Here is a 23,240-nt window from a genome sequence, read left to right on the forward strand (position 1 = left end):
AATCGTTGTACTGTTGATATTTGGCTCTGTTGACTAATGAGTTTGCCGACCACTGTCTAGATAAATACTTCACCACTGTAAGTTATTCATTGCAGGTGCTTTTTATAATCCTGGCAGACTCATCATAGAGGCACTTTGGGAGAGGGAGGGAAAGGACCAGGTGAGGACCCTGACCTAAGACAGAGCTGAAACCAGTGAGGTAATCAACAGCTGTGGTGGAAGCAGCTGGGAGAAAAGTAGTCTATCTGGGAAGATAGTGCTATCCTGGGAAGCCAATCTAATGTATAGTAACCTGCAGAGTTTAGGGACTGGGGAAGCTAGGCAGAGGTCAGAGGAAGGTTTTAGGAAAAGGTTCCTGGGTAGCAAAGGAAGGGAACACCAAAACGACCCAGAAACAGTTGCTGACACATGGCCCAGGTTAACACAGCTGTGGTCGGGGAGGCTGTGGCCTAGTGGTTTGGGACATGCAAGGCACAGGACATCAAACTTAGCAGCCAGATACATCTTAGGCTCTGCTACCTGGGTCCAAGTCTTAGTTCTATATGCACTCTGCTCTGATAAGAAGTATCCCTGGAACTCAAGTTGTTGGGTCAGGGTCTGCCACTGAGAAATTTGGTGATGTCTCTGATAAGGACCACTTATGCGGTCTCCTTGCAGCCACTTCTGGATCATTCCAATCTATAGGGTGTCCCCCCAAAATGTATGCACTTTGAATAATTATTGATTCCAATGTTTCTTTCTTTGCAGACTTAACCTGCCAGAAGCCAATTACAGCATGTCATAATTGCAAGAGTTTCATCAAAAGGTTGATGAAACTTGGGGGCTCAACAAGGGCTGAGTCACATATGTTATCACCTGTCTGGAATGGCTAAAGGCATTTCCCCCAAACCTCAATAGGATGATGGTTTGCTGCCAGACAGCTCAGGGCATCTTAATCTACATGTTATTGCCTCCTACTGGCCAAACACCTGAACAGCCGTAGGCTATTCCCCAATCTGACAATGCTTCTGTAGAAACCCTACCCTTTGAAGTGTATATTTCCACCTTGCCTTAGGACAAATTGTGTTAATAAAAAGCAAGGGGTCCTGAGAGAAGGAGAACTTAGCTCATTCAGCTAGGCTCCTCTTACCCTCAATGCCTTTCAAAATTATCTTTCGTCTTTGGACTCTTACTTAATTTACGCACAGCCTTTCTCCAGATTGCTGAACCCTTCTTAATGCTGGAACAAGAACCCTAGCATTAACCCATTGGAATTAATAATTAATCAAAGTGTGTATACATTTTTGTATTTTTCACCAAGAAGTCAGGAAATTGTCAAAAATATGTCTGGTAATTTTACCCCATTTGAATTCCATAACAGAGTTGTTCCTTTTGGCCTTTGGGCTAAAAGCAAACTGATCATGGCCCACCAATCTCTGCCTGAGCGCACTTTACGAATTCACCTAGCCATTCTCCCTGTTGATTTCTGCCCTCCAGCCACCGTTAAAAGCATTTCCAGCTGTTTGTTCAGCACCCCTGCTCCTGCTTTACAGTGCCTACTCTAGCTGGATTTCTCTTCCCCATTTATTTGCAGAAGCAGCAGCTTGTCCTCTAACTTGCAAGCCAAAGGTCACTTCCTCATGGAAGTGGGGACTAGGTGAGATCCCCATTTCTCGACTCTCATGTAGCTTTTCTTTCATCTTCAAAGCAATTACCCCAGTAGTGAGCAAATAATTCTGTGCAATTGGTTGTTTGCCTCCCCTGGTGACTGAAAGCTTTACTAGACTAAGACCACATCTGTGTTTCATTTCATTGTGCCAACCTAACATAAGACCTTTTTGCAAAGTAAGTGCTTACTGAATAGTTACTGAATGATTGTGTACTTGGAATGAGGGTTGAGCATCTCATCAGCAGGTCGTAAATCACAATAGGATTAATAGTCTACTGTGCTTACTTATGTGGCCAGTCCACCTTAATTAAGGAGAGGTCTTAGTAAAGCATCATGTCACATGATATTACATCAAACAGTACAGCATAACAACAACAACAAAATGGACCATATATATGACTTACTTTATTTACCACTAAATTAATATTTTCAAATTTCCTTTTTTTTTGAGTTGGAAAAAACACACTGTACTTATAGAAAATGAAAGAAAAAGACAATAAAATACCACATCAGTATTCTTCAATTGAAGTCAAATGAACACGCTGTAATGGTGACTTTTTCCATGTTCATCCAGAAGCCACTATGTTTTTCACAAAGTCACATAAGTCAATAAACTGTTGTACCTTTAACAGTCTAGAAACTTTGGAATGTTATAACAGGCCCGTATCTCACCTCTTTGGAATTGAAGTGAAGCAACTGATATTACACCTGTTCACCAATGGAAGAGTAAAGTGTATATAGGATTTCCTGCTTGCTATGTCCAAACACTTAAAAATTGCTACATGTGTAGTAGTGGTTGAAAATGGCTGTCCATTCAATTTCTAAAATGTCTCTAAAATCTGTTCTCTCTTTCTACTTCTGTTCATATTCTATGATCACCATGGTTTGGACCCTTTGTCATCCCTTGCTTGAGCTATTATCACAGTCTAACCAATGGCTTTCTTATGTTTTATGTCTCCTTTCTCTAATCTTTCCTCCCACCCTGTAGCCAGAATTAACTTTCTGAAATATGGTCCTTTAACTTTCCCACTTAAAGATCTTTTATGACTTTCAGTTGCTTATATTAATAATTTTAAAACTTAAAAATAACAGCTGGGTCCTACTTTTAAATAAAAAATATAAATGAGACATATAACAGAAGTGGAGTGAGATAGGGTGGAGGGGGCTAGAAATTTGATCTTTTGACCCATCCTGTGCTCCCATTAGGGTACCTCTTTAGAACATGTAAACCCACTGGATGACCTGGTTGACCTCATAAAGATCAATCTTTTCAGAAAAGCATTCATGAGTCTTTACAATCTGACCATACTTTACCTTTCTAGAATAACACCTTGCTAGCCCACCCACATACCTTCTAGCCTGAGATTTGTCACCATTCTCCCACACTCCATGCTTTGTCATTCACTTTGACCTTGGCATATTCTGTGGGTGCCGAGTAGAAAGGCCATTCTCTGCTGGTGAAATTTGGGATGCAGTCTGCATGTCATCTCTTCTGGAATGCTTATCAGACTCCCCCAATCAGAGCCCAGCTCTCTCCATCCCCCAATATTGACTCTGTACTTAAGCCAATGATAGCACTTAGCACATTGTATTGTCAGTCTCCTTACTTGATGTCAGAAAATATTTTATTCATCTTGGGGAAACTAGTGCATTCCCAACACAATAGCTGCCTTATAATTAGGTGTTTGCTGAGTGCAAGATGATTTTATCTGCTTCTCTCAGAGAGTAAAATTCCTAGGGGTGAATTCAACATAACTTATTCCTCACCACAACTTCTCTCCAAATTACAATATAGACTGAATGTCTGTGCCTCTACTCCCCAAAAATTCAAATGTTGAAGTCCTAACTTCTAATGTGATGATATTTGAAGACATACGGGGCTTTGGGAGGCAATTAGGTCATGGGGGTGGAGCCCTCATGAATGGGATCAGTACCTTTATAAGAAGATATGTAAGAGAGATGATGTCTCTTTCTCTCTGCCACGTGAGGATGCAGTAAGAAGGTAGCCAGGAAGCAACTTCTCACCAGACACTGAATCTGTGGGCACCTCAATATTGGACTTCCTATGTTCCAGACTTAAAAAAAAAAATGTTTCTTGTTTAAGCTATCCAATCTATGGTATTTGTCATAGAAGTCAAGCTGACTAAGACACATACCTACATAATCAAGATGCTGCTTTTCTTTTGTCCTTAATTTGAATAGATATTTCAGCAAGACATGAATATCCCTCTCGTGGGCTTTGGAGCAGACTTTGAATCACTAAGAAGAGTCTAGGGGGACAATGGGGTCACTCCTAAAGAGCTACTGGAGAAAATGTAACAGAATGTCAAGCCTTAAAATAAGAAGTCTTGGAGAGAAAAGTTGAGAGACCCAGAATTGTTCCTTTTCATGTGGCATATAGTAAATGGGTTTCTCAGAATCCCAAACTCAGGTGTACAAGAAAGGAAAAGTTTTAGATTTTTTTTTTCTAAATTCCAATTTATTATCTCTTTAGAGACCCTATTCTTCCTGATGGCAGAAACCACCTTAGTCAATTCTTAGCAAACTCATCACTTCAACTTTGAACTCAGGCAGTTCCCTGGTTGCATTTAAGTAGCCTCACACCTGATTGGTAATTTTCCGGGGTAGAATTCTAAGTTGAAATAATTTTATTTTTGACTGCATTGTAGCTTCCAGAGTTGGTGGACAGTCAATATTATTTTCATTCCTGATCACTTTGTATGTGATCTGCATTTTCTCTCTGGGAACTTTTAGGACTTCTTTATTCTCAATATTCTGGAGTTTTTCTATAATATGCCTTTGTGTGTGAATGTGTGTTTTATTAGGCTGGTGTGCATTGGGCTTCTAGGCTCCTTCAACCTGAAAGCTCACCTCCTTTAGTTCTGGGAACTGTTCCTGGTGTTTTCTCTTTGATAATGTCCTCTTATCCACGTTTTTTGTTCTCTCATTCTGGAACTTCTGTCTCTTGAATGTTGAACTTTCTTACCGATTTTCTCAACTTCTTTTTATATTTTTTACTTATTGGTGGTTTTATTTTCTTTTGGACAACTTCAACTTTATCTTCCAACACTTTTACTGACATTTTTATTTCTACCATATTTTAATTCTAAGAGTTCACCTTCTCTAAGTATTACCTTTAAAAAAGCATCCTGTTCTTATTTAATGGGAGCAATAATTTCTCCTCTCTACCTGGAGATACTAGTATCTTGTTTATGACATTTTCTTTCACTTCTTGTGTTGTATGTCATCGACTTTTCATTTTTCCTGTTTTGGCCTCTACTTCCATATTAAAAGCCTCCATCATACCCCATGACCCTTCACTGTCTTTTTATGTTTTACAGTAAGGCACTGAAATGCTGACCGAAAACTCTGTGTGCACTGGAGGGCCTTGTCAAGGGCTGTCTTCACTGTCGGACGATTAAGATGAAACCTGGCTCTTTCAATGGGGAAGGTCTAACTGTCAGCCTCTGTGTTTTTATTGTTTGTTCGTTTTTTACCTTGGGTTGGTAAGTTTCTCCCATCTCTTCTTTGAGGATTATAGTTAAGGCTACCGCATTCTGGGAAGAAATGGGGAAAAGACACTGAAGATTTTGCCATCCAGACTGGATATTTTTCACCTAGTCCTAGTCTTCATTATGGCATACATCTCCTGCCCCAACTCTGCCTGTTGTCCTCAAGTCTATATTCCCTTTGATTTAGTTTCTCCAAAGAGAAAAATCTCCAGCAACTTCTCTTGGAGTTACTGACAGGAGTTCATCTAGAGATTTAATTAATTTTTGCATCAGCCTTTCAAGTAATAGTCCTGCATTCTGCCTCACTTGAACATATCCCTCTTCCTTTCAAGATAACTGTTTCTCCAATTGCTAAACCCTTCGGGGGTTTTGTGAAATAATTTATTTACTTGGTTTTCTGTTTTTCTTTGATTTATCATGTAGCTATCTACTTCTGTTAGTGGAGGGGAGAGATCCTTGTCTCCCCTGAGAAAATGAGTGGTTTTTATTTTTGAGGAATTAAAACCTGGAGTTTCCGAAGTCCCATTTCCCTTTGTCCAGTCACAGAAGAAGTGTAGGTGGGGCTTCAGCAGAGCTAAAATCAGAGCCAGTGTCCAGAGTTTCCTTTCCATGTTGGCAGAGTTCAGTTCAGCATCAGGCTGGCACAGTCTGTGTTCCCCGCTGTAGCCCATCCATTCATGTGGGGTCCGCAGGGCTACATGGTTATGGAAGAAACATGGGCAAATGCAAGGAAGCCAAGAACAAGCCAAGAGCCAAGTGCAACAAGAGCAACAAGGGAGAACTCCTTTGTTCAGGAGATTATGTACCCGTGTTCCCAAATTTTCATGTGCTTGCAGTGGCCTTGCCCATTCTGGCCAATGATCTTTGTATCCAGGCATGACTGACAGACAAGTACCTTCTCTATGTCACCCCAACTTTACTGAGCATGTGTCTATCTTCCCTTTATTGGTTCCCTGGGGAGTACAAAGTTGAAGCTCCCTGGTGAAACTGCCCAAATGATATGCCTATAATGTCTGGTTTCATCCTTTGCTCTTTCCTATTTATATATATACTAGGGGCCCGGTGCATGAGATTCGTGCACTGGTGGTGGTGGGGAGGTTTCCCTCAGCCCAGCCTGCCCCCTCTCACAGACTGAGAGCCCTCAGGGGATGTGCTACTGACGGCTTAGGCCCGCTCCCCATGGGCGGGCTCCCCTAAGTCACAGTCTGGCCTCCCTCTGCAGGAGGCAACTGGGCTGATCAGGGGAAGGCATCAGCCCCATGACCCCGCTGCTGCAGCCACTGCCAGTCACTGCAGCTGCCAAGGTGTTTTCATCAACATGGACTCCAGTCCCTTCACCATGAAAAAATGACAACTTTCTTTAGGCAATTTCAAGATGTGTCTTTCATAGAATATGACATTTCTTTCTTTCTTATTTTTTTTTTTATCCTCACCTGAGGATATGTTTCCATTGATTTTTAGAGAGTGTGGAAGAGAGAGAGAGGGAGAGACAGAGAGAAACATCAATGTGAGAGGGACACTTTGATTGGTTGCCTCCTGCATGAGCCCTGACCTGGGCCCTGGCCAGGAAGGAACTTGTAACCTAGGTACATGCCCTTGATCAGAATCAAACCCAGACCCTGCGGTCGGCAGGCCAAGGCTCTATCCACTGAGCAAAACCAGCTAGGCAGGATATGACATTTCTTAGCCCCTCCAGCAGAGGACCTTTGTTTTCTTTTCTCCATGAGTGTGGTGGAAAAACCCTAGATCACCTTCTTGTATTCTTATTACCCAAGTTACCAAGAACACTGCAAGTGGCGGTATACAGGGAGCTTAGCCAATGAGCGGTCAGAAAAGGTGTATATGCTCGAACTGGTTTGGCTCAGTGGATAGAGTCTTGGCCTGCAGACTGAAGGGTCCCAGGTTTGATTCCTATTAAGGGCATGTACCTTGGTTGGGGGCATATCCCCAGTGGGAAGTGTGCAGGAGGCAGCTGATCGATGTTTCTCTCATCGATGTTTCTGACACTCTATCCCTCTCCCCTCTTCTCTGTAAAAAATCAATAAAATATATTTTTTTTAAAAAAAGAAAAGAAAAGGTGCAGGATCCCTTGTGTTGTGTCCACTGGGCTAGGGGCGTGTCCCTGGCCCCCAAGCCTGGTGGCCCCGCGTGCGCTGCTTGTCCCAGGACCCAGCCCGCTTGGCGCCCCTGGCCACTCATCCTGGGACCCAGGCCGCTTGGCGCCAGCACCCGTAGGCCACTCCTGGCTGGGGGTGTTCTGGGACCCAGGCCGCTCGGCGCCAGCACCCGTAGGCCACTCCTGGCTGGGGGTGTTCTGGGACCCAGGCTGCTCAGAGCCTACGCATGGGCCTACAGGCTCGGAGCGGCCTGGGTCCCGAGGATGTTCCCGAACCCAGGCCGCTCAGTGCCAGTGTATGCAAATTAACCCTCCATCTTTGTTGGGTTAATTTGTATACTCACTCCTGATTGGCTGGTGGGTGTTGCGGAGGTACTGTCAATTTGCATCTTTCTCTTTTATTAGTGTAGAAAAGGCTAATATGCAAAGTGTCCCCTCAGGAGTTTGACCAGGATACTGGGAGTTCAATTACTATGACGTGTGCTGACCACCAGGGGGTGGTGAGGAACATGGCGGGCAACCAGTGGTGGCAGTGGGGTGCTGAGGGAGCGAGGGAAGGAGGAGGCAGGGAGGCAGGGAACCTGATTGGCCCTGATTGCTGGCCAGGCCTAGAGACCCTACCGGCCTCTAGTTATTAAAACAAGCTAAGTACAATGGTATCATTTCCAGTTCTCAAACTGTTTCAAATGAAGTCACTGATCTGGAAGTATTATAATTCTTTTCCTCTCTTTCCCAACCAAGTTTAAGGGAAAATTGATCCTATTACAATGGGATTATTTGTTTATGTTTCTCTTTCTGAGTAAACTCCAAGACTCTTCAAGGGAGCCTAGTATATAGAAGGTATTGCCATAAATATTTATTTAATTGATTACTAGAACTGTACCTGATATTTCTTCAGCATTTCTTATTGCAGCTAGAAGGTGAATACAAAAAGTAAGTGAATTCATTGCAATTGAACTTTAATTTTAGTTCTGCATATCACAGCTGTCATGGCAAAAGAGTAAAGCTCTTGTTACAGTTTAATTTTTCTCTCTCCCCGCGCCACCCCCCATTAGATCCTACCATTTTTTTCTTTGACTCATGATTTAATGTCCTAATTGCTTGTGCTTTCAGCTTCTGTTGTGTGAATGCCTCCACTTTTTTTTTAAATTGGTAGCTTATAAATAATAAATAGCATAGCCCAAATAGCATATTGCTTATTCTCCTAAGAGATTTTACTTGTAAAATATTGCCTTTTTGTGTGAGACTACATATTGTGTGTGTGTGTGTTTTTAAAGGATAAGAAAAGTATTTAAAATAAAGAGGATGCAAATGAACTACCATCTCCTTTTGTCTTCCCTGGATCCTCCCTCTCCCCTTGACAGGGTCACATTCTAAGGGGGATGCCAGACGTTAGAAGAAATAATATCAGACAGACACTTTCTTGATGTTATCCCTCAGTTGGCTCTAGCTTTTCATAGTGAGAACCAAATGGATCTCCAGTTTCAGAACTCTGAAAAAATTGCTGCCTTGTCCATCCCACAGCCCCGGGCAATGGATTTCTCCCCGTGGTAGAGCCAGCATCACACCGGTGCCTGTGCCTGATGGGAGCTTTCAGAGCTCAGTCTCCGGCCTTTCATCAGACTCCGAGTACTCAGCAGACAGGCGAGTTTCCCGTGGTGCTCACTGGAAGTTTAGCCTTCAGGATATTCTTCTTCCTGATCTCACAAACTTTCTAGCTTCTTTGTTGACTTCTGTGATACTTGATTTTTTTTTTGCCCCTCAGTCAGTTGACTCCCTGCCTCCCCTCCCACCCCAAATTCAATTTAAAGTTTCAGCCCTTTGTTATTCAGTTCTTAGGGCAACAGCTGTACAAACGAGGCTTTTCTTTGTTGTCAGTGACTGAGCCTGGAAAAGAGGGGGAGAAGCTGTCAACTTCTTTATTAAGGCAGGTCCTCCTTTATTTATTTTAGAGAACCATGCCATGTCTCCTAATATTTGATTTCTTTTTTCTTTTAAAGTTCTCAGGTTATTGGATTCAGTGAGCTTTAAAATTGTTTAATCCCACCATCTTTCTCCTAATTGCTTCTGTGGACGTAAGAAACATCCAAACCTGTGGAGAATTTTTATGAGTTTATTTGAGCCAAACCGATGACAATTGCTTGGAAGCAAAATCTCAATGGATTGAGAAAATGCTCCAGAGAATGGCAGCTTTGCGCCTTTTTTATACATTAGAATCAAAGGGGAATACGGTAAGGGGGTTACATGAAATCCATTGGTGGTAGATTAGAGAGGTGGCAGAAAACAAAGAGGGGAAATCTCTGAAATTGGAATAAAAGCAAAACAGATAGACACATACTTCTTTTACATTGGTGGGTATAGGACAGTTAACAATCAACATTTACAGCACAGAGAGATGGGATTCAGGGAACAAGGTAATAATGAGAGGCTTTGCTGTCTAATGCTCTGTGGGAGATTGTGCCCTGAGGGGTCTGGAAAATGCGGATTGCTCTGACATTCCAAAGGCATATTATGGCAGATGCAGAAAGACAATAGACAAGTTCAGTAAGGTCAAGATTGACCTTTGTCAAGGAAGATGCACAAGAACATGACACTGCCATGACTCGCTTTTAGTTAGGATGTTTTAATTTCAGGCAATTCTACATGGTTACTTTAGGTCTCGGTTTGCAAGGCCTGCCATGCAGGCCTCGCCTAAGCTTGTCAGTTTTAGTATTGTGAGAAGAAACAAGTCTTCTTTTCTGTCAAAAAGCATTTAGACAGCTGCCATTTTTGGACTGCGTGACGTGGCAGCTACCATGTTGGCCGCATGGCTTGCAGCTCCCCTGGGGGCTGCCATGTTGAAACGGCAAAGGCCAACCCCTCCCTTTGAATGAGCCAATTGACAAAGACTGTGCGCCTGAGCTCCAATCAAGAGTGAGGGACAGGTCACATGTGAAAGAGATTATAAAGCTGAGCAGACCGCCTGCTCCGTGTGCATGTGCTTCTAGACCAGGGGTGGGCAAACTTTTTGACTCAAGGGCCACAATGGGTTCTTAAACTGGACCGGAGGGCCGGAACAAAAGCATGGATGGAGTGTTTGTGTGAACTAATATAAATTCAAAGTAAAGGAGCGGAGGGGAGAGCAAGAGAACCCTCCGCTCTTTCGGCTCCGCGGGCCGAATAGAACAGTCGAACGGGCCGGATCCAGCCCACGGGCCGTAGTTTGCTCACGGCTGTTCTAGACCATGTGTGTGCACCCTTCTACGTAGAAGTAAAGCTATTTGCCTTGCTGCCTGGCTCCCAAGTATGTTTTATGTTCTATCAGGACCCCTGAATTTAAGGGCTCGCCTTATTTCTAACAGTATGTGGCCCCTTTTTCATCCACACTTAAAAAACTCTGTTATGAGTGATTGAGGAACTGGGAACGAATGTAAACCTATAGCAAGCACCTCCACAGAATCACTCTTTTGTCTAGGGCGTCTGAGATCTTTTTCTTTGTTAACCATAGGTATATGAGACAAAGTTTTTCTCTTCAGACAAGGTGGAATGGGAGCCATACAAACTACCTAACACAGCAAAACAGCAGCAACGAAAAATATTTCTTTTCATAGTTTCCAGAAAAAACAAAGTCATAGCTTCTGAAAGAATACTGGAATCTGTTATTTAACATCTGTTGTGGTCAGAGTTGATAGCAACCAGTTTCTCTCCTTCGATCGAGTGTACAATATCTCTATTTAGGATCATCCCATGGAACAATGAAAAGCGGCCTCATGGCTGGGAGAATACTAATCAAAGGGAACTTGACATTTAGTATGTTTTTGATTAATTATTACTATAAAATAAAACATGCCTTAAAAATTTTGGTTTGCCCTAGCCAGTTTGGCTCAGTGGATAGAGGATTGGCATGGGAACGAAAGGGCCCCAGGTTCGATTCTGGCCAACGGCACATGCCTGGGTTGTGGGCTCAATGCCCCCCAGTAGGGGGCGTGGAGGAGGCAGCCAACCAATGATTCTCTCTCATCATTGATGTTTCTCTCTATCTCTCTCTCTTCCTCTCTGAAATCAATAATATATATATATATATATATATATATATATATATATATATGTACACACACACACACACACACAGTATATATATATACTAGTAACTCTGCGCATGAATCTGTGCGCCAGTAGCTCTCTGCAGGGCCTGGCCGCTCCACACCCACTGCCCAGAGGCTCTGCGTGGTCCAGAGGCCCATCCAGGGCGACGATGCCAACGTTCTGCCAGGCTGCTCATGCTGCCTGCTCTCAGCGGCTGCCCACCCCCCCAGGACTGAGGGACTACGGCGGGGCTGGGAGGACTGCGCACCACCATCTTGTGGCTATGGGCACCACCATCTTTGTGATAGAGTGACAGTTAATTTGCATATTACCCTTTTATAAGATAGGATATATACTAGAGGCCCAGTGCATGAAAATTCATGCACTGGGGGGGGGGGGGGGTCGTCCCTCAGCCCGGCCTGTCCCCTCTCATAGTCTGGGAGCCCTCAGGGGCGGGAGGTGATCAGGGGAAGGCGATGCCCCATCACACCTCTGCTGCTGCCACTGCCGGCAGCGCAAGCCTCGGCCGGCCCTAGTTACCTGAGCCTCGGGCGGCCCTGGGCAGCTGGGCCTGCTGACATCTGAGGCTTGCCTGCGCCTCGGGCTGGCCCTGGGCAGCTGGGGGGCTGAGGGGACTGGGAGTCACCATCTTGTGGTTGTGGGTGCCACCATCTTTGAGGGCGGGGCAGCAATTAGCATATTTCCTATTATTGGCTGTGGGTGCCGCCATCTTTGAGATTATGTGAGGGTCAATTAGCATATTCCCTCTTTATTAGATAGGAAATATATATATATACATACATATATACATATATACATATATATACATATATATATACATATATATATGTGTGTGTGTGTGTGTGTGTGTGTATATATGTATATATATATATATATATATATATATATATATATATATATATATATATATAAATTTTGGTTCAAGTTTTGTTTTCTTCCCCACCCTGCCCTTAACATCCCCAGTCAGGCTCTGCTCTGATTATTGCACCAGCTGCTTGGTATCAGTGAGCTGACATTTAAGTCCTTAAAAGCAATCAATTTAATGTAACACCCCTGTAAATGGTAATTTTATTGGATGTAAGTGCAGTTGGTAAATAGTTTCATGCCTCTTTTTATTGTTATGCAATATAGATGCTGAGAAAAAAAGATTGTTTTGGTCAGAACTATGTAAATCTTATTTTTCTCTTGCTCAAAGAAGACTCAATAGGTAGAGAAACAAGTCCTGCAGATGGCCCCATGCAGAGGCCAATCCAGATGGAGAGCAAGGTGCAGAAATAACACAGAGTGATGAAGATGGCAGGGATGAGGGAGGCGGTATTCTGGAAGGTCAAGTATAAGGATGCAGCTGTTTTCTGGCCAGGTATCTGGCTACCCTTTAATCCATTCTTTTAAAAAATAAGAGAGAGAAGGAGAAGTTTATATAGAAGATGAAAAGTTCATTCATATAATAAAAATATGCTACTTTGCCTCAGAATCAGACCTGTGTCACCAAGTAGAATAAACTTTTCCTTTCACTCAAGCAAAATGATTATTACCATCTAATGGGTATTTACTACGTGCTGGGTACAATACTAGGCACAATGTGTGAATTATCTAATTTAATTTTTATCATTATATTAGTTGCATTTTATAAGGGAGAGAATGACCTCAGTGAAGTCAGAAAACTTGCCCAGTAGGAAAGCTGAGTATTCACATCTCTTTGATTGAAACACCCCTTTATATGAACTCAACAATTTAGCAATAACTCTATATTCACTTCTTTTGAGAATCAGTTGTTTAAGAGAGCAGGCATTTTAAGGGATACATGTAATCCTTGTTACAGGCAAACAATTCTTTCAATTTAATCATTGTTTGTTGAATGTCTATTACCCAATATTCTGTTAAAACAGGTGCTGGGGACATAGTAAAAGGGAGCAGAATAGGCCACCCCAAAATGTTCCATTTTGGCAGATGGCTTATTTTGAACTGAAGACCATCAAGGTCCAAATGTCTCAGAAAGAGCTTTTAACCTCCCTCTTAGCTGCCTAAAAGGGAACCTGATCCAGGAAGAGAACTGTCACAGAGATACGGTGGGCTGGGGGAGCTCAGCTGAGCCTGTTTATTCAAAGCCCTCTGTGTGTCTTATTGTCTTTACCAAATATTTGCTCTCCCCATATTTCTGTGAATTTTCTTCCTTTCTTTGAAGCCCCCAAACTTTCCCCTCTTCTCCTTAGCTCAGGATGATAAATAAGCCTCAAGTACCTGACTGTCTGAGAGCCTCTCATGTTAAGTAAAAAATGAAATTTGGTTTTCTCTTGTTAATTTGTCTTATGTCAATTTCATTATTACACCAGCCAAAAGAACCTAGAAGGGTAGAGGAAAAAATGTCCTCCCCTGTAATAGTGGTTAACAATAGCTGACCAATTCTACAGTTTTGTTATATAAACCTACAAAATTATTGCACTCTGCACACTGTACAGATATTTGACTTTGTAGACTTGCTTTTACTGAGTCATACATACAAAGGATCTTCAAATAATCTTCTACCCAATTTCATTTCAGATTACATAGCAATCCCAGGATGTATAAGAATCATAACATCTAAGAAAGTATTGGATATTTCTAACTCAGATTTTGTACACATTTCCATGAGATTTCTTCTCGTGGAGTTTAGTATTAGATTATCAAAGTAAGAATATGGGAAATTGGTTTCTTTTAAAAATTAAAAGCATTTATGTTAATCACCTTGATGGGAACTGCTTTAATTAATCTTCTTTGTAGAGGATTTTCAAAAGCAGATAGGTATTTATTTATTAGCAAATTCAGTCTAATAATAGGTAAATTTTTGTTTTGTAATGATAAGATTTTAAGCTTAAATGGAGAGGGAAAAAATTTTAATGAATTTCTTACAGCTTTGCTAGTGCCCTTTTCCTTCAGTGCTATCACTATACAAAAAAAAGAAAAGAAAAGAAAAAAGACCTTTTCTAGTGATGTTTTGCATCAGCAAGAAACACCAAATCTTTGGGAAGTGAGATTATTTTTATTATGTAAAAGATTTTTGAAATACTGCAGAGACTGGAGCAGAGAGAAGTTCTTAATTGATAATGTTCCCAGTGGGGAACTTACCTATTTAAGTATAACATTTCAGAAGCCACAGGGGAGAGGGAGAGTTTGGAAGAAGAAAGAATGCTTTTGAAACTTTGAGTACTTAACAGGTGAAAAGCAATGCCATATATTTGACTATATGTCTCATGTCTCTTCTTGGATCTTCTTTTAAAAAAGGGAACAATGGCCCAGCTGGCATGGCTCAGTGGTTGAGCATCAATCTATGTACCAGGGTTATGGTTCGATTCCCGGTCAGGCCGCATGCCCAGGTTGTGGGTTCAATCCCCAGTAGGGGTTGTGGCAGCCAACCAATGATTCTTTCTCATCATTGATGTTTCTCTCTCTCTTCCTCTCTGAAATCAATAAGATATGTATTTTTTTTAGAAAAGGGAATAATCTATGCATATAAAGCCCTAATATGCAAATAGACTGAACAGTGGAACAACCGAACAACCGGTCGCTATGATGTGCGCTGACCACCAGGGGGCACACACGGAACATGGCGGGCATTGGCAGCAGGCGGCAGAGCGTGAAACATGGTGGGCATCGGCTGTGGCGGGATGGTGGAGCAGGTGAGCCAGGGCACCAGACCAAGGCGGGGCGTCAGTCGCTGTCATCAGGGCGAGCCTCTGGTGGTTACCGAAAATTCTTTGCTCCCCCGCGCTGTACACCTGCTGCCAGCGTTGGCCTCGCTTGCACCCGCTGCTGGTGCCCGGCACTGGTCCCTATCGCTTGGCGCCATCAGCAGGTGCAAGCATGGCTGCTGGCACCGACTGCCCCTCAGGGCTTCTCCACCTCCCCCTGCTCCTGAGGGGAAATTGGGGCCAGCAGCCCTCTCTCGCACCCGCTGCCGCACAAGCACTGCTCACACCCACTGTTGGCACCTAGCCCTGGTCCCTATTGCTCAGCGCTGTCAGTGGGTGCAAGTGGTGGCTGCTGGCCCTGATTGCCCCTGAGGGCTTCTCCACCTCCCCCTGCTCCTGAGGGGCAATCAGCCGCTTGCACCCACTGCTGGCTCAGGCTCCAATTGCTCTGCACCGTCAGCAGGTGCGAGCAGGGCCGGCGCCGTCAGCGCGTGGGAGCGGTGGCAGTGGGGAGCGGGGCTGCTGGCAGACAGGGGACCATGGGCCAGGCGGAAGTGCAGAGGATGGGCTGAAGCCTGCCCCTATGCCCACCGCAGCCTTGTGGATGACAGTTCCTTTCTTTCTTTCTTTTTTTTTTTTTTATAAATATATATTTTTTATTGATTTTAGAAAGAAAGGGAGAGGGAGAGATAGAAACATCAATGATGAGAGAGAATCATTGATCAGGTGCCTCCTGCATGCCCCCCACTGGGGATAGAGCCCACAACCTGGGCATATGCCCTTGAACAGAATTGAACCTGGGACCCTTCAGTCCTCAGGCTGAGGCTCTATCCACTGAGCCAAACCAGGGTCCGACAGTTCCTTTCAAGGTGCACAAATTTGTGCACTGGGCCCCTAGTGTACAATAAAGATGTGGAATAATTTCACAACATACTAAAGTCATACATTAAAAAAAAAACAACAACCCACCAGAGGGACTATCCAGGGAATTAAAACCATAAAGCTCATTTTTTTTTTGCTAGGATAGGTAACTTCTCCAAAATGTACTTGAAAATCATTAGGAACTCAACCAACACAGTGAATTCAATGATCCAGTGAATCAAAGAGGCTTCACTGATCACTTTTAACCAATTCTTTGTTTTAAATTAAATTGAACAAACAGCCTTCCTAGGTGGTTTTGATATTGGACTTTATTTTTTTCACTTACTGGAACATAGACTAATCAATACCTATTATCTAAGTTATTAGGGCTGCTTGAGACACTTAAATACTTAAAGGAAAGACCTTTGGAATTCAAAGAGCTGTGTCATTAACAACAGACATGCATGGAGCTGCTTCTCTGGCCAAGTACACTACACGGGTGCTCCCGTTCAGAGCCTTTGATGGGTGTATTGCATTGTCTCACATGAGCAATATGTGTTTTGTGGTGATTAGTTAGTTCTTTTAAATACTCCTGGTTAAACTTCTATATCTTTCTATGTCCACATCTCCAACAAAGAAGGTTTTACTGACTTAAAGGCCATTTGAATCGAATGGTGGAACATTATATCATTTTAGTTACTTTCTAAGAGTCCCAGTAATACCACAAATGTGAACATTAGCATCTATTATTATTATTTTTTCTTTATTGATTAAGGTTGTACATATGTGTCCTTATCCCTCCATTGCCCTCCCCCCAGCATATATTATTAATCAGAAATAAGTGCACGCAGTCACTTTTTTTTTTTTTTTTATGTTCCAATGCTAGACGAATGGAAAGTTTTAAACTCATTTCAGGAACTGAAATAGAATTCTTTTCTTATGTGAGTACTTGACACCCTAAGGGAGTTCTGCATTCAAGATAATCTCATAGTTGAAGACAATGCTTGACAGGTTGACCATGATGCCAAAAACACACATAAACTTTCCTGTTTTCAGCAACTAGTATTTGTATTTGTTAGGGTACTAGCTAAGTGGTTATAACTTGGAGACTTCAAAATAAAGTGGCACAAACTAGATCAAAGCCTATTTCTTTTTTTCCTACTAGTCTGGAGGTAGGTGAGCTGACCAGGGCAAGTAGATGGGTAGCTTCCACAAAGTCATCCAGGGACCGACGTATCCCATCCTTAGGTTAGACCTCTCCTTAGGGTGCCTCACCACCACCAGGTCTATGTTCCCAGAAGGTAAAAGGGGAAGTACAGGGCAAGTGGTTTCATTTAAGGTTATGACAATGTTAAACTTCCCCTGAGCCCGGTGATACTGGAAAACAGCAATGGTTAAAGAAATGCCCACACACTCTGTGTTCTGGGAAACAGCATTGCATAGAACAACCCATGATTCAGATAAGACTCGAGGATGCCCCCTTTTTTTTTTTTTTTTAATATATTTTATTGATATTTCATAGAGAGGAAGGGAGAGGGATAGAGAGCTAGAAACATCGATGAGAGAGAAACATCGATCAGCTGCCTCCTGCACACCTCCCACTGGGGATGTGCCCACAACCAAGGTACATGCCCCTGACCGGAATCGAACCCGGGACCTTTCAGTCCGCAGGCCGACGCTCTATCCACTGAGCCAAACCGGTTTAGGCTGAGGATGCCCCTTTTGTATAAATTCCCATTCTTTGCCTTCTAAATGATTAGTTGAACTGTTTTGTCTCAAGTGATCGATGGGAACAAAATTCGTATTAACCAAGCTTTGATTAAGATTTCCTCCTTCCCCTACCTAGGCCCCTCAACTTTGGCCTACCCTCAGCCTGAGCCAGCACACAGCCCTCTTTTTTTTGTCTCTCCCGAAAATAGTCTGGACTCCGGGTAAAACATTGCTTGATTCACGATCCAGCCTCGCCACCCTTTCATCCCACTTCCCCACGCTTGCTTCTTTCTAGTCTTGTTTACTCCTCTCTGTGGAAGAAAGCCCTTTCCGCCTAATACTTGCGGATCTTATGGTCAGAATGTCCTCCTTATTGCAACAGTTCTTCCTCCATTGCAATAGTCCCGCCCCTCCCCTTTGCAATTATCCTTTCACATAAAGTTCAGATTTGTTTTTAATCTCTCTCTCCTTCTCTCTGAAATAAGTAAAAACATATGTCTATAAAAGAATATAAAGTGAACAAAATTACTGGAAAGTAAGGAACAATAGTAGTAATAATATTTTGTTTCAACTTTATAAACTACAGTACTTGGCATTTGAAACATATCTTCGGATGAAATTACCAGGTGATATTTGTCAGGCAGCCTGGAATGCAGCATAGGACTGCCGTGTGCTGCAGAGAGGAATTACCAAGAGGAGCTCCCTGACGGTGCAGTGATTGATGGGAGCAGGCTCGGCCACGGAGAAGGGAAGGTTGTGGCTCGGAGGAGCCTCTGACTGAGCTTGTTCTGGTAGTAGAGGGGGGACAATGGCCATCTTAACAAGTGACAAGGGCTTCCCGTGTGACAGGAGCAGGGCTACAGTCAGGTTTTCAATCTGCTTTTGTGGGAACTAATGGTAATGTTTACCTTATAAATGTTCGTAGCCTCTGAGGAGAAAATGTCCTTCTGAGCCATTTGAAAATGTTCCGTAGATGTATGTTGTTATGGTAATGCAATGAGGCAGCTGTAGAATAAGATTTGTGAAGGGAAAACAAAATCCAATTCTAATGCTCACAGCCTGTTCTATCAGTCTCATTTATTTCTCTTCGAAAACCTGGAGGGGTTCCTGGGAAGGGGGAACATTCAAAACCATGGAGAGGTTGCTCTAGCCTTTGGATATTCATGGGGTCAAATAGCCTGGTATACAATGACATTAAAGCATGACGATCCCTTCTAAGTGTATCGGTATTAAAGCAGCAACTTGAGAGATTTTCTTTAAGAAAGACTCACAAACTAATTAAACAGCAGAGTTTTGTTTGACCAAAAGGTCAAGATGCTTATATAAGTCTTTTAAAATATCCATGTATTTATAAAAATCCCAGAAAATAGTTTTTGTTATTTGTTTATTTGCTTTGAAATTCCAATTATTGCTTTTAGGCCAAGAACTGCTTTGTACAAAAACACATTTCAATTAAATTATTTTAACACCTCCACTTAGGCGTTTATTTGTAGACAGAAATAAGACATTTCAGATGCTGATTGGCCTGATTAATGGTGTTCATCAGGAAGAACCAAGGGATCATAATTAAACCCCAAAACTACATGGTCTGTTGGTTTATGTTGTATAAATTATGTATGAGTTTGGCATTTATATTTCATGAAAAAAATTACAGTGCTATTTTCTCAATGCATTGTCTACATAAAGAATATTATATGTGTGTGTTGGTGAATATTAATTTACAGTCCCTGATGTACTATCCTTTTTTTTAATAAGCAAAAATTTCAAACAAATAGTCTCAGCTTGAAGACACAAGAGGCCCCACCTCTTCTTTCTGCTGGCTGTTCTGTACTACTGCCAGCTATCTATAATAATAAAAGGGTAATATGCTAATTAGACTGGACGTCCTTTTGGACATCCTTCCGGATGAAGCCGGGGCCAGAGCGAAGCTGCCTGGATCCCAGGTGCCTGCCGGTGGCTGGAGGGAAGCAGCCTGGGTCCCGGTGCCAGAGGGAATCCAGTGCTGGCAGCCGGGGAAGGAAGGCCTACTTTTGCACAAATTTTTGTGCATTGGGCCTCTAGTTTAAGATAAGAACAAATCTAGACACTGTTACCCTGTGTGGCCTTCTTCCTAGACTTGCGATTTTATAGCCTACAAAGGGATGCTCCAAAGTCAGGTGAAAAATAGCTATTTTTTCAGTGTAATAGAGTAGAGACCTTTTGATCTTTCTAGGTAAAGGCATTGAAAATAAAACCAACTATCATCACTATTATTCCAAGCTAGTAAGAGCATAATTATAAAATTCAAAATCAAATGCGTTTATCTTCATAAACAACTCTCTCTATTGTCCTTACTTTTCTTACCTCACCTCCAAACACTTATTTATTCACAGCTTGGCACCAACCTGTGGATCGGCTTTTAGAAACTAATGGCTTTATGGGTCATTAAACCTTACCTTCCTCGGTAGTATTTGTGCATTGTTGGCAAATGGTAACTCCGGGGCCCAGGCTAGCTATTAATAAAAACATGAAGCTTAACTCCCAGTCTCTGTGGTGGGGCTCTCCTGCTTGCTGACCAGGCTCACGGCACAGCAACCTTCTTTCAGCTCTTAGAATTTGCAAATCCTTCCTGCTTCAGGGTATCATGATGCTATTCCTCTGTTCTTAGCATTCTCTCTAGCATTCTTCACCTGCTTAGTCCCTCCTGATCTCTTAGGCCTCAGTTTAAATGTTTATCAAAGAAACCATCCCACATCATCATCTCAACTGGGCCTCCTTGTTAGGTTTTCTCACAAAACCTGTAGCTTTCCTTTGCTGAACTTAATACACTTCATAGAGTATAAGATCCTTGGAAGTACAGTGCAGAGATATGCTTATCTCCGTATTCTCACAACCCGGCATGTGCTGATCACATAGCTGATGCTCCGTAAACATTTGATGGAGCATACTAATAATTACTAACTACAGTAGTTCTCCGTTATCCATGGCATCACTTTCCACTGTTTCAGTTACCTGTGGTTGGTTAACCATGGCCCAAAATATTAAATGCAAAAGTCCAGAAAGAAATGGTTCACAAGTTATAAATTCTGCTCTGTCCTGCCCGGGAAATGAATCATTCCTCTGTCCATCATATCCACGTGGTATACACTACCAACTGGTTAGCCACTTAGTAACGATCTAGATTATCAGGCTGACTGTCATGCTGTCACAGTGCTCGTGTTCAAACAACCCTTATTTTACTTAATAATGGCCCCCAAGTGCCAGAGTAGGATGCTGGCAACTTGGATGTGCTAAAGAGAAGCCATAAAGTGCTTCCTTTTCAGTGGTTCTCAACCTTTCTAATGCCGCGACCCTTTAATACAGTTCCTCATGTTGTGGTGACCCCCAACCATAAAATTATTTTCATTGCTACTTCATAACTGTAATTTTGCTACTGTTATGAATTGTAACGTAAATATCTGTGTTTTCCAATGGTCGTAGGCTCTACAGCAGCGGTTCTCAACCTGTGGGTCGCTAGCAGGGTCGCTGCTGTAGAGCCTAAGACCATCGGAAAACACAGATATTTACATTACGATTCATAACAGTAGCAAAATTACAGTTATTAAGTAGCAACGAAAATAATTTTATGGTTGGGGATCACCACAACATGAGGAACTGTATTAAAGGGTCGTAGCATTAGAAAGGTTGAGAACCACTGCTTTAAGTGAAAAGATGAATACAGCATGATGAGATATTTTGAGAGACCACATTCACATAACTTTGATTAGAGTATATTGTTATAATTGTCCTGTTTTATTATTAGTTATTGTCGTTAATCTCTTACTGTGCCTAATTTACAAATTAGACTATCGTAGGTATGTATGTATAGGAAAAAACACAGTATATGTAGGACTTGGTACTGAGGTTTCATATATCTACTGGGGGTCTTGAAACATAGCCCCTGTGAATAAGGGGTGGACTGCTGTATGAAAAAAGGATAATAACAATTACAATGACCATTTATTGAGTGCAGACTTTGTTTCTGGAACTTTATATATTATCATTATCTTTAATCTTTAGAATAAGCCTCGGATGTAGTTCTTTCTATGCTTATTATGTGGATGAAAAAATTGAAGTTCACAGGTTGTTGTTTTTTGCCCCTAGTAAATGACAGAGCCAGAGTTTAACACAAATATGTCCTGTTTCAGAGCTCATGATCTTGGCTCTATAATGCTAAGATATCCTATTACTGAAGATCAAGGAAATATTAATACACAAAAAATTTCTTATGTTTAATTTGTCAACTAATCATCATACAAAACCATTTATTGATTGTTTCAGTTATCTGTTGATGAATAAAATAAAACTCCAAACACTTAGTGTCTTAAAACAACAGTTATCTGTTAGTATTAAAGAGCTACCTATATTTTTAATTTGAGATTTGAAGTTGTCTGCAACTCTCTCTCTCTCTCTCTCTCTCTCTCTCTCTCTCTCTCTCTCTCTCTCTCTCTCTCTCTTTTGCTCCTATTTAGGGCCAATTTCTAAAAATATTCCCCCACAATGTTTTTTGAATGTTCTTATTTTCCCTCTCTTTTGTAGTCTAAGCCGTGTTGCCTCTTGCATGGCAAAGTGATAGGTTTCTACTTCATTTCTTAAGTCAGGCCCTGCTTCTATTCACTTTACACATAATTTTCAGAATAGCCTACTTTGATCACCAATTGCTATATATCATTTCTCTACTTGGTCTAAGATGTCCTATTATTTCCTAGCCTAGCTTTTACATGTCTGGACTTATTACCTCGTACCCTCTCTTCCTCCATAACCTCTTTCTCAATTTTCATTATGATTAGGTGTCGCCTGTCTGATCCAGCAGAATATAGCTAATAGATGCCCCTTACTATACTCCTCTTGGTAATTTTGCCTCAGTGCTTCTGTCTGACATTTCTACATGGAATGTTCTCCCTAATAATTCATGTCTTCCTTTAATGGTTACCTCAGAAATCACCTGTCCAGGGGAACTTATGGAAGACACTATCCATACTACTTAACTTTCTCAGCAGTTATTTAGTTTATATAATTATGATTCTTACAATGATCTATGCATTATGCTAACTGGTCTATATGAATTATTTAACATAATTATCTTGCCAGTATAGTGCATAGTATTACAGTAGGTCCTCGGGTTACGTCGGAGATCCGTTCCTAACGTAGTTTTCGCTGTAAGTCGGAACCCACCTACACAAGAACCTACGTCACTCACATGGAGCACATACACAGCAGTAATGAAGTGAAACAGTAAAAAAAATTTAAAAGAAAGATAACAATTCCTGACCTTTAGTTGTGGTAAATAAATAACAAAAAACACAAAAAACATGTACATATGTCGAAATGATGGAACTTTTTTTTAATAAATAAAAGGGAGATGGCGACATAACCATGAAACTATGTACGTTGAGTCTAATGTAACCTGAGGACTGCCTGTATTCATATTTTTTAGATAAAGTTTCAGTGAGATTAAAACCTATTGAATTTTTATAGGTAGTGAGTGATTATGATGCTTAAAAAATAACTTTAGGTATAATTTATATAAAATGCATAAATTTTAACAGTACAGTTTGATGAGCTTCGATGTGTGTGTGTGTATTTTCTGTAATTATCATCCCAAACAAGATATAAGAATA

This window comes from Plecotus auritus, assembly GCF_963455305.1.
Source record: "Plecotus auritus genome assembly, chromosome: 3".
In the NCBI taxonomy this organism is placed as follows: Eukaryota; Metazoa; Chordata; class Mammalia; order Chiroptera; family Vespertilionidae; genus Plecotus; species Plecotus auritus.